Source organism: Panthera leo, chromosome B4 (genome assembly GCF_018350215.1).
Source record: "Panthera leo isolate Ple1 chromosome B4, P.leo_Ple1_pat1.1, whole genome shotgun sequence".
Taxonomy (NCBI): Eukaryota; Metazoa; Chordata; class Mammalia; order Carnivora; family Felidae; genus Panthera; species Panthera leo.
In genome coordinates this window covers 111432812-111444659 of record NC_056685.1, presented here as the reverse complement: position 1 = coordinate 111444659, position 11848 = coordinate 111432812, and positions in this window count along the sequence as shown.

The window sequence follows — 11848 nt, the reverse complement described above, 5'->3', positions numbered from 1 at the left end:
CTGTATCGTTAGCCCCCTTAGCCCTTCAAACCAATGACACAGCTGAACTGCCTGGCTTTGGTTCTGGTGTTTACCGTTGGGGGAGGTGTGGGGGAGATGATCTACAGATTACCTGGACTGTCAGTTGCATGCAGTTTGTCAGAAATCCTAATCTGTGCCCATGGCCAAGATATCCTACCCAACTCAAATCTAGCTACCTGGAACTGTGTTTAAAAGGAGGAAGCAGACATAATGAGTAGAGTAAGACTAAAATTTTAGCACAGTTGATCCTTGAACAACACGAGAGTTAGGGGTGCTGACCCTCCACGCAGCCAAAAATCCGCATATAACTTTTGACTCCCCCAAAACGTAACTATTAATAGCCTACTTTTGACCAAAAGCTCTTACCAATAATTATAAATAGTCGATTAACACACATTTTATATATATTAGGTATTATATACTGGATTCTTACAATAAAGCAAGCTAGAGAAAAAATATTATTCAGAAAATCATAAGGAAGGGAAAATACATGCATGGTACTACACTGTATTTGTTGAAAAAAAATCCATATATAAGTGGACCTGAGCAGTTCAAACCCATGTTGCTTGAGGGTCAACTATACTTCTTCTTTAAAACTGCCCACCCTGCATTTCCCTCTCTGCAGTGCTTAGAAGCAGCCAAATTTGGGGTGCCTGAGTGGCTCAGTTGGTCTGACTTTGGCTTAGGTCATGATCTCATGGTTCATGGGTTCAAACCCCACGTCAGGCTCTGTGCTGACAGCACAGATTCTGTGTCTCCCTCTCTCTCTGCCCCTCCCCTGCTCATTCTGTCTCTCTCTCTCTCAAAAATAAATAAATGTTAAAAAAAAAAAAAAAAAAGAGCAGCCAGTTTGAAGTTGTATCCCCTGGGATGCCTCAGCTTCCTCATCTCTAAGATAGGGGTAGATGTGTAAGTGCTCAGAATAGTGCCTGGCACATGGGAAGTCTTCATAAGGATCCACTATTATTAGTCCCCTCACAACCCTGGGGAAATTAATATAATTGACAAGGCCCTCTAAAAAGGCATGAATCTTATTAGAAAATAATGATAGCTAAATATGTAGAGCATTTGTATGACATTGTCCTAAGAATTCTGCATATATTGTTTATTAAAACTTCTCAACATTACCTAAGGCAGGTTTTATGAGCCCCATTTAAAGATGAGTACAGTGAGGTACAAATAGTATTAAGCACCTGCCTTTGATCACACAGCAAGGTCCAGATTCAGGGGTTCAAACCTGGAAATGTGGCTCCCAGGATGTACTCCTAGCCACTAGATATACAGGCTCTCTGAATAAAGCAGCAGAAATTTAGTGGTTCGTGAAGAAGGAGAGAGTGGCTAACAAATTACCTAATCTTTGGCAATGTGATTCCTCTGTTACCGCTCCAAAGGAAAAAGTTGAGTTCCAGGGCACTAAAAACTATTTACAGCCTCTACCTCTCATTTTACTTAGTGCTTTGAACCCGAATCCAAATTGAATTCAACCCTTATGGTTTTCTAATGCCATTGTGAGTTAATGGTTCTTTTAATCTACATCTTATCTCCCAGCTGTAGTCTCTGTGGCTGTTCCTAACTCTTAAGTGTCAGAGCAAGGAATGTGGGACTTCAGTAAATCCTTCAGAGGTTAAGATTAATGAAAAGAGAAAAAGTCTGATGTCAGTTAAATGATAATGTCCTGTAGTTCTGTTTTACATTTCAGGATGCAGAAATTTGTTTCTAAATAAAAAGAAAAAAAATATTTTGTCTTGTGCTCATTATGCAGATGAGAAACAGTAATGATGCATCTGTATAGTTAGAAGATGAGTGGCCAGGAAGGAGCTCTTTGAATAAAAGAATTGATAATAATATTCTCTATAGATATGAGTGTATTGCTGCTAGATCACAACTGGCATGGGCTATGTTGTGAAGTGTTTAATTTCTCATTGTGATAATGTGAAAAAGTAGGAAATGGTATCCTGGATAGAGGACAAGATGTGTGAGATAAGTTTTGGAGGTCATGGCTCCTCCTGAAGAGAGCATCTCCGGAGTTCAGGAATATACATTAGAGGGGAAGGAAAGAGGAGAGAGCATGAAGCTGGAAGAAGAGTAAGGAGAGGCCAGATTATAAAAGGTTTGGAAAGCAATACAAAAAGTTTGGAGAGCACTAAATGGTTTTATGCTGGAGTGACCAGCATTTAAAAAAAAAATTTTTTTCTGGTGAAAAATGATCTTTCTGGTTTTCTGTACAGGATGCAGAGAGAAGAAAGGAAGGAGTGAGACTGGATGGCAAAAGAGGGTATGGGGATATTTGCAAATAGTACAATAGACCAAGGAAGTGATGCTGCAGAGGGACCCAGTACTCAAGCAACAGCAATGGAAATGGAAGGGAGAGTGATGAATATGAGAAAGATATGGAAGATAAGAAAGATGAGTTTTTGTGGCAGATTACATTTGTTTTTTAAGGGGTAGCAAAGTGTTTCTCCATTTTTAAGATTTATATATTTATTTTGAGAGAGGAAGAGAGAGAGAGACAGAGAATCCCAAGCAGGCTCCATGCTGTCTGCACAGGGCTCAATCTCATGAACCATAAGATCATGACTTGAGACAAAATCAAGAGTTGGACGCTTAACCAACTATACCACCCAGGCGTACCATGTTTCTCCATTTTTCAATCCATGGTCTCTCTTGAATAAATGTAAAAACCTCACATTGCCCCTCCAATGAAATGTTTAGGTACCCTTGTAAGTGGAACATGTCCTACCACAGCACTCTTAAAATTCATTTCTCTTTAGTTTATCCCTAATGACAGGGAAATATTTTGTCAAACTTTATTTATATAGTTTGCATTACAAAAAAAAATAAGGGTTTTTAAACTATGAAATTGCATTTATTTTATTTCTTAATTATATTTTATTGTAAAATATAAATATTCAATCTACAGAAAAATTTAGAGAGACTGAACACCCACTACCTCCACTAGAATCCAGGTACTAGACTGGCTCCTGGGTTTCCACCTTGGGCAGAAAGGTCAGTTATGGTCCTTAAATAAAATAGTGAACATGAGAAAAGAGGTTTAGAAAGCAAACATTGAATTTAAAGTGAATCAAATGATTCACTAAACCAAAGACCACTGGAAATCAGGGACCATTTCTTAGCCCTGAATGACCTAAACAGTGAAAAACAGTGAGTGACTGGCTCATACCTAAAAGAAATAAAACAAACAAACAAAAAAATCAAAATTAAAAATGCATACTGATCTGATCTGAACTAAAATGCCTGCGGGACATCAGAAAGGAGACAGCAGGAAAGGTGGAAAGTGGAGGTGATGTTAGGGCTGTGGAAAGAGATCTGAAGGGAGATAGTACTTTGTGGTGATAATGGCAAAAGTAATGAAGGGTGTTGAAAGATTTTTAAGGTCATGAAGGATTATGAAAAACTAATGAAAGCTATCAATTTTTTCCTGCATACCTATATATATAATATGTGCATACAGTTGTGGGGAGGCTCATTAACTTCCTGAAGTCTTACTTGAATTGTTGAAGAGCTCGCTAGAACCCAGATCAGGAATCTCTGTACCAGTAATAGTTGAATCTGGGCTTGGGTCTACTGACTCAAGGACAGGGCAGGGCAGGACGAGAACAAGGCTAAGAACAGAGCCTGGGGGGATGCCAGCATTTAAGAGGCAGAGGGAAGGAGATGGTCTTCCAAAGAAGAATGAATACAGTAATCACAGAGGTAGCAAGGAATGGGCACGAGTGGTGTAATTAAATAAAGATTCTTCCAAAGAGAAGCTGAGGTCACACAAGGTTAGATGATGATTAAAAAACATTATTTGGATTAAGTGGATATTTGCTGTTTGTTTGTACAGTTTTTATTCTTCTGCTTTCTGGGGTGAGAATCCCAAATTTCCTCTGAGAAATCAATCCCCTGTTCAGCCATTCTCAGCCATACGAATTTTGTGGGATCGACCCCAGCCCTTAGTTCCCAAGGACAGCACCTTGCTGCCACAGGGCTGGGCACATAGAGGTGGTCTGGGCAAACCATAGGATTTTATTGGAAATTCTGGGACATGGAGGCTCTGGATGTGAACAAGAAAGCAAATGGGCTCAGGAGCTACTGGTGGTCATCCGGAGACAGCCAAAAAGAAGCCAGGTCATTGGTCACCGTGATAGGCCACTCAGTCAAGCCTTTGCTAAAACTCATCTAGCTCTGAACGTTTTAATTTCATGTGCCCATGTAAATCACATCTGCTGATTTCAATATGAAGCATCCAAACTGATACAGCTCTTTGCAGAAACTGTTTCAGTGCAATGATGGTGACAGACATAAAACTGCTATGGGCTAATAAGTGGCTGGGAGGAGATGTAATGCTTCAGCAACCTGAACTACATGCTTTATTTAGTTCTGCAACAGATTTATTGTGGTCGTTTAAAATACAATATAAGTGTTTCTGGTTATGTTTTCTTTTAAATTCTTTTCCTTATACGGGCTTTAGGAAACATCAAAGAATAGTGTGACTCCTTTTTTAGGACATAGATGATAGCTACAAATCTTGGAAGAAGAGTTTAAGTGATGCTTCCCCTAATATATTAATATACCTCCGTCAGCCAACATTGCATTTTACCCACCACTTTTCCTCCCCCTTAACGTTAAGCTATGCAGTATAACTGTTGCTGTCAGATGTCCTCCTCAAAAAAGCAAACCTAGACATTCTGCTGGAAGCTCCTATCCAAATCTCATCATCTGTTGCCTAGACCATTGAAACTGCTCACTAGCATGCCTCTTTGTTTTCATTCTTTAGTACTTTCCATCTAGTCTCTACACAGCAACCAGGAGATCAGACGCACCTGGGTGACACAGTCAGTTGAGCATAGGACTCTTGATTTTGGCTCAGGTCATGATCTCAGGGTCGTGGGATCAAACCCTGAGTCAGACTCTGTGCTGAGTGTGGAACCTGCTTAAGATTCTCTCTGTCTCTCTGTCTCTGTCTCTGTCTCTGTCTCTCTCTCTCTCTCTGCCTCTCTCCCCTGCTCATCTCTCTCTCTTTCAAAAAGAAGAGAAAAGATGGGGCGCCTGGGTGACTCAGTCAGATGAGTGTCCAACTTTGGCTCCGGTCATGATCTTGCATGAGTTCAAGCCCTGCGTCAGGCTCTGTGCTGACAGCTCAGAGCCTGGAGCCTGCTGCAGATTCTGTTTCCCTCTCCCTCTGCCCCTCCCCCACTCACATTCTGTCTCTCTCTCAAAAATAAACATTTTTTCAAAATTTTTTTAAAAAGATAAGAAAATTTTAAAGTACATATGTGGGTCACATTGTACCTCTATTTCTACTGATCTAGAAAAGGTTTCCCAACTTCTTATGCATCTAACAACATGTTGCCATGGGCCGTGGTGCCAAGAATACCTTAAAAAGAGCTCTTTAGATGGCTTTTCCAACTCTTGTAATAAAGTGGGTAGAGGATTTGTGCTATTACACACTTGTGGGTACCAAGGTTACATTTTGAAGAAGGCTTGTGAAAAATACAGGGGTGGCACTGTGACAGTCAGCTAAGCTTGTCAGCTCACCCCAGGACTATACCCTGACATTGAGTTCATTTGCTCATTAATCAAATGTCTTTATTCCCTTTATCACCCTCCAAAGAATTAACTAGTTTCTTAATTAACCCTGAAGTGGAAATCAAGTCACTTCTCCATTTTTCTGTTGGACATAGAAGTGAAAATAAGCTTCCTATGAAAGCAATGGAACAATGAGCTACAAGGGAGAAAATCAGTGACTCAGTGGTTTGAGCGGTGGAGGGCAAAATATAAGAACATACTGATGAAAGATAGGGCCTCATCAGCTGTCCCTGAAATTCCACTGTAGAGGAATTATAATTTTTAATTAAAATGTAAGCAGAGAAGCATGCCTGCAGAGAAACTAAAGGCATCTCAATGACCAAAGAATGCATGCTGTTAATCACCACTGTCATCTTATTATACCATCATCTGAGTAATCGAGGGAAAGAGAAAAATAAATGTAGTGGAAGACGAAGGTATGTGTTGGGTGTGTTTTGTGTTCATTTAGGTATGTATGTATGAGTATCCTCATACCTGGGCCATTTCTATCATTCACTCACTCAACAAATATTTATTAACATCCCCTACATGCCAAGGCAGTGTTCTGAGACCAGGGAAAATAGCAGAGAACAAAGTCGGTACTCCCAAGGACCTTACATTTTCTGGTAGAAATTCCCTGGAGACAGCTATGTAGCCCATGTGTGTGACCATTTCTCCTATATCATTGCTCCAGCAGCCTGCATTCCCCACCTTCCTATCAGCTCGATGTCCACATGAGAGCCATATGAATTAACATATTATACACAGACAATCCATTTTTAGAATGTGGGGAGGGGGAAAGAGGATGAGGGAGACTCAATATTGGAATCCCCTTCAAACTGGCAAAGCCATAACTCCTCCTGAATGAAACCCTTGTTCTTTTTTTTATGGCTGATAAGAAAAGGTAGCCCTTGTTACAGTTGGGTACACCACAAGCCACCTTGTTCCTTATCTTGGTCCCTCCTCTCTGGTGTTGCCTCTCTGGGAGGCAGTGACAGGTGAACACAGTACTAAAAGATGCAGAATTGGGCTGCAGCAATGTTCAGGGAGGAGAGGGATTTTACATGTGACTCCATTTCAAGGAGTCAGGTTTTGACCCTTCCATGAAGTAACTGTGTGACGTTGGACAAGTCACTGAACATCCATGGACGTGGGCTAGTTTTCTCTTCTGTAAAGTGCAGGTATTGGAGTAGAGGCTCTCTAAGACTCCTCTCAGTCTTGAGGTATTATGCCTTTAAATAATTTAGGTAGTACAAGAATAGGACCAAGAAATTAGAAATTAGAATAAAGGCTAGGAAGGAATTTATAAATATTTAATATTTACCAATATGGAAGATCAGTAACAAGAGAGAAAACTAGTGTGTCCTCTAAAAAGTGACTTGAATAAGGTCACTAGTGAACAGAGGGACAGAAAAATTTTTCCTACAGTGTCTTGTGACCTTATTTTTCAACAAGTTTCTACTTATTACACTTGGCAGTTTCTCAAATGGACTTGTCATATCTGTATAAATTAGTCTACAGCTGTAGCCAGCTGTTTTGTCAGAAGTAACAGAATGTCTAAACATATTTCCTATCAACAATAAAAGCTCAATCTGGTATTTTCTAAAAACAGCTTTTTGCCTTTAGACCACAGACCTAAGCTAACATTCCTGCCCTTAAACGTAAAATACACACACACTAAGGGCGTTTACCCTGGAAATTTTGGGGGGTGTTACTACTACATTATGTGCCTTGTGATTAGTGATCCAAAGAGTGGGTAAAAATATAGCAGGAAAAATTTTTTCTACATTTTTTCCTTTTCCTCCATCCCAAAGTTGGAAAATATTCACATGGGGAATCCTTAGAAACCAAAAAAAAAAAGTAAAAAAAAAAAGCCTAATTTTTCCAGTCCTTTACACTTCTAATAATGGTGGGCCTGGCAGTTTCCACTAATGTTTTCCAAACACTGCATTGACCACATACCTGATATAAATAGAATTAAGTCTAAACAACTTAGGAAAATAGCACTCCAGGCTCCTGCAGAGGCCATCTGGGAGATGGTCCCTTCCTAATGAGCCTGTGACTTCAGAACAGTCCCATATTTACCCATTTTGGTCCATAGACTTTTGGAAGACTTGAATAACACTTTTTTTTTTTCTGGGGGAGAAGAGCTGAGGAGCTAGCAGAATTAGAAGCAGGGAAAGGGATGAGGACAAGAGAGCGGCCATGGCCAAGAGGAGGCATATGAAATTCCGAAGACTAAAGCATGGTCAGCAACAAAGACAGTTTTGTGGTTGAATCCCTCTACTGCTGAAAACATTCAATTCAGTGGTCCCTTCTCCCCGGATTCTCAGTAAATATTTGACATTAAACACGTAGCATTTATTAAAACGTCTCATATTTACTTAACCATCAACTCTGTTTATTAGGTGCATTCCTGACAGAATTTGAGTGGCATTTTCCTTGCCATCACTGTTTATCATATCCAGCCACTAGCTGATCAGAGAATAAATCTAGGAGCCACAGGAAGGTGAGGGAAAAGGGGGGGGCGGGTTGCAAGCCCAGGGGTGGTTAGGGTGGAAGAGAAGCCAGGCAAAAGCTGCTTAAATTGGAGGTGTTCTCTTACAGTAGATTTAAATGGCCAAATCAATGGAGTCATTCAAAACTAAAAAGGAAAGCTTGAAACATCTTCACAACGGGATCACTGATTTAACTATTTCATACTTTTTCACCCATTTTGTTACTTTGCAAACCCTGAGAATTTATCATGAACAATCCCATATCAGATTAAGTGTACCTATATTAATTCTCCTGAGAGTGCTTAGCACTTAAGGAATCCTTAAGCAAATGTGTTTAACATCATCTTGTTAAATGTTTATTAAAATTATGTATTTGACTTTAAATGTACTAAGATGGAGAATGCCCATGGACATTTTCATAGGATTTTGAAACTATACACACAGAGACCCATTTATGGTAATACACATTTTAAAAAATCTAAAAATTCTAAAACTCTACTAAAACATAGCAAATTGCTAAAGAATCAATGAGATGTACACAATAAACAAGTACTTTGTATTTCTCACTACCTTGAAAAATAGAAAAGAGAGCCACAGAGTTCCTCAGTAAAACCACATCCATAAATGTTAACCATTTAAAACCTGAAGAAAACTATGAATTCTTGGAGGGGGCGGAGGGAACTATGAACAGCACTTCAATATTTTTAAATATTTCCATTTTAATTTTTTTTCAAAATTATAATTATAGGAGCACCTGGGTGGCTCAGTCGATTAAACATCTGAGTCTTAATTTCAGCTCATGTCATGATCTCACAGTTGTGAGATCGAGCCCCAAATTGGGTGCCACGCTGAGGGTGGAGCCTGCTTAGGATTCTCTCTCTGTCTCCCCTCTGCCCCTGTCCCCCACTCACATGTTCTCTCTCTCTCTCTAAAATAAAATGTAAAAATTTTTTTAAATTATAATTATAAAAGTATAATTATATACTTTTTAAAACTGATTATATGGTAATCAGTGGATGTTTATAATTAGGGCACCTAGGAGAAACAAAGAGATGAGAATTGCCTGCCCTAACCTCTGCACTAGCAGAGATATGGAAGGGGCCAAGACGAGCCCTGCCATGCTTTCTCAAGGGGTTTTGATAATGTAGTCACAGTCGAGCATAATTATACTGGCTTTTAATAGATGAAGAAGTTCTCAGGGCAAATAAGTTTGAGAAATGCTCAATCCAATGTTCTCTTTGATTCTCATCATACACATTACCAGCATGGGATGCATTCTAGGGAATCCTGCTTCAATAAAATTCTTTAATTTTGATAGATTTGTACATTGCTCTATAAAGTTCAAATATATTTGTCAGTGAACCCTCAAAGCACAGTGAAGAACACTGAGTTATAGAAAAATTAAGTGATTGCCTAAGATCTCTGGTAGTAAATGGCAGAATGATCTGGGACACGATTCTTTTTTTGTTTTTTTAACTGTTTATTTTTGAGAGAGAGAAAGAGACAGGGGGAGTGGGGGGAGAGGCAGTGAGAGAGGGAGACACAGAATCTGAAACAGGCTCCAGGATCCTAGCTGTCAGCACAAAGCCTGATGCGGGGCTCAAACTCACAGACCATGAAATCATGACCTGAGCCAAAGTCAGGTTCCTAACCAACTGAGCCATCCAGGCGCCCCTGGAACACAATTCTTTTGACTCTCCCTTGTCTAGAAGAACCAATTGGTCTTACCACCCCACAACTGTGACTTAGGATGTACCAAAAGAACGATATAAAAAGACAATTATGAATTCCATTGTTCCTGAATTTCTTTTGTAGTTGTTTTTTTTGTTACTTTTTTCTTTTGGAGTGTTTCCTTTGAACTGATTTATCTACCACTATGAAGAGAAGGGAAAAGGATAACCGTCTAGAAAAGGTGTTTGTTATAATGGCAGGCAGCCTCCTACCACCAGATGACCCATATTATCTCCCATCTGTCACAAACCTAAATCATAGAGATCAAGAAATAACATGTTTTAGAAGAAAATGATTCTTTATATATGACATTATGTTCTGTTGCATTATTTTATTGATACTGTAATCTATATTTTTCATATCTTAATAATCTAGATAATGTCATATAATAAATATTAATCTCAAAACAATTTTAATGGGTGCCAAATACACAAGTACACAACCCAACACATGCAATACTCCAACTAAATGATAAAGCCTGGTGAAATGAGTACCTTAACATATTTCCTCTTATAGCCAACACTGTGACGGTTATTCAGGCTGGGTGTAATTTATTAAATCCACTTGGAAGTGGTAGGAAAGTAACACAAATGGTTACTTTTAAAGGAACCAACTAGTAGCAGCTCTGGTTACCAGGTAGCTAATCAAGTGACTTCAACCAGTTGTTTCCAAACATGTATAATAAATATAGTCTTTTCTGGGGGGGGGGGGGGGGGGGGGGGGCAAACAAAAAACAATGAAACAACAAAAAACAACTTTCCATCCACATGTATATAATCTCACAACAACTCTGTGGGAATTAAGTATGAGACTCAATGAAATTAAAGTGCCTAGAAATAAGTGGCACACCAATATTTAATCCAAGTCCACTGACTTCTGTCTCTACACTCTTTTCTTTCTATAGAAACACAAGATACTGGATTATTTCAATGCAGATCACTTTAGCAAGTTAGTAGAGGAGAAAACATTTGTCCTTTGAAAAGATTTTTTATTACGTTTCTAACACTTTGCTTCCTGGTAAAATATTTTTGAGCTGTATCTCAATATTCATACATTTAAAAGACGTTAAGCGTGGGGCACATGGCTGGCTCAGTCAGAAGAACCTGGGACTCTTGTTATTGGGGTCGTGAGTTCAAGCCCCATGTTGGGTGTAGAGATTACTAAAAAAATAAATAAATAAACTTTAAAAAATAAAATAAAAGACATTAAGCTTATTTTGCTTTATCTATTACTTTGGAGTTTAAATGACCTGGTATTAAAGAAATCTCCTGTATTATTGCATTCTGTTTTCATCAGATATAATATTCTACGTATGTTCATGAAAAGGTGTGGTCCTGAAAATTTGGGGAATTTTTGGAAAGTTGGAACATATTACAAAGTGCTCGCAAGTTGTTTGGTGTGAAAAGGAGACTGGAAATGACTCATTTTATAAAGCAACATGTCTTGTTGTTGTTGTTGTTGTTGTTGTTGTTGTTGTTAGGAGTTCTGTAAGACTGGCCCAGAAAGACTGACAGCCATGTGGAGATTACCAAGGGTACTACAGAAAGGGATGAAACACAGGGGATCGCATTAAGTTAGGAAGAGAAAAGAAGTCAGATAAGCCAATGTTCGCTCGTTCACTGTGAAACCTAGAGCATGGAACTCACAGAGGAGAAAGGAAAAGAAAGAGTCCATCAATAAGATGAAAGATTTAGCGTCTTGTGTTCACCAGGTAATTACTGAGAACATACTATGTGCTGGCCTATAGCTGTGGAACAAACTACCTCTTGTGGAGAAATTGCTGTGCACAAGAGAAACACAGTCCTGCCTTTATGGAAATTACTGACTTCTCCAGCGTTTCTCGTACTTGGGGAACATAAAGGCCTCCTTTTTATGGGCAAAAGCCAAATTCTCCCAGACCCCTAGCATTGACTTACATTAAATGTATTACAGTGTCTCATAAAAATACCTAAACATAAATCAGATATGAATACATTGTGTATCAGTTATAAAAGCATATCAAAATTATGAAATAAATGGAAGCAGAC